This window comes from Salvelinus sp. IW2-2015, linkage group LG17 (assembly GCF_002910315.2).
Source record: "Salvelinus sp. IW2-2015 linkage group LG17, ASM291031v2, whole genome shotgun sequence".
In the NCBI taxonomy this organism is placed as follows: Eukaryota; Metazoa; Chordata; class Actinopteri; order Salmoniformes; family Salmonidae; genus Salvelinus; species Salvelinus sp. IW2-2015.
The window spans coordinates 21,170,126-21,171,397 of NC_036857.1; positions in this window are offsets into that span (position 1 = coordinate 21,170,126).

The window sequence follows — 1,272 nt, forward strand, 5'->3', positions numbered from 1 at the left end:
ACACACGCGCGCACACACACACATGCACACACACACACACACACACATGCGCACGCACGCACACACACACCCACACACACACACATGCACACACACGCACACCCACACATGAAAACCATCCCTCCCACGGCAGAACAACAACAGACCATCCTTAAAGAGAGGTGGTGGCTATTACTAAAATAGTAGAAAACATGAATAAATGAAACAGATGCTCAGCTATCTGCATCAGGTTTTATTGAGCAGGAGTTGAATGCTGTTTTTCACTCCGCATTGGGAATAAAATCCAAAACTGCTGATTTTCACTGCATCACTCAAAGCTCCACAACCATATTGGTCAGAGACATAGTTGGTTCCTGAAGTAAGGTATTCTACTCCACCAGACACTGAGAGAATAGGTTTATGGAAATCCCAAGGTGCTGTCTTTCCACCCAACATGTGTCTACCAATCCGTTAGTCATTTCTTAATCCACTAGCATCTGGATAATAATTGATTGAGCGTCTTAACCAGAGTGCCTAACATCCATTTGGAACCTCACAGAGTAGAAAAATCTTTCCGATGTAATTAAATTAACTTAAATAATATTATTAACCTCTTAATAATGATTAATGTACAACTAATACCATTTATGTAGTCTTATTACGGTATAAGAATTCAGCTTGGATGTGTAATTGTACTTTGCAGGTACATTCTTATAACCAAGTAGCTGTTTTTTACCACGCCCATGAATACCCCTAGAAGAAGTAGTGGCGCGTCAGTCGTCAGGGATCTATTTTATCTCTCAGGTTACTTGTTTACTGCACTTTATTTTCTTCCCTTTTTTACCAAAAGGACAAACTGCTCCTACCCTCCACTCAGCCCTTAGAAAGCCGCTGAGTCTGACAACACATACTTTGTATAGGTCTTCCTGTTGACTTTCTTTCTTATTAAAACAAATGGCAACTGTGGGGACCCAAAGAGAAAAGTGCTGAAAAGTTGACATTTAGCTTAAATGGAGCTGGAATGGGGAGAGTGGGAGGGAGGAAGGAATGCAGCAGTAACAATGCTGGAGGGAGACTGGGCCTCCACTCTCCTCCTCTCATCGTCGTCCCGCTAAAACAAGATCGATGGGCTCCTGAAGCCCATCATATCTTAGCTGCTGATGTGCGCCGTGGGTGCTTTATGTGGCCGTGGGTGCTTCATGTGGTCGTGGGTGCTTTATGTGGTCGTGGGTGCTTTATGTGATCGTGGGTGCTTTATGTGGCCGTGGGTGCTTTATGTGGTCGTGGGTGCTT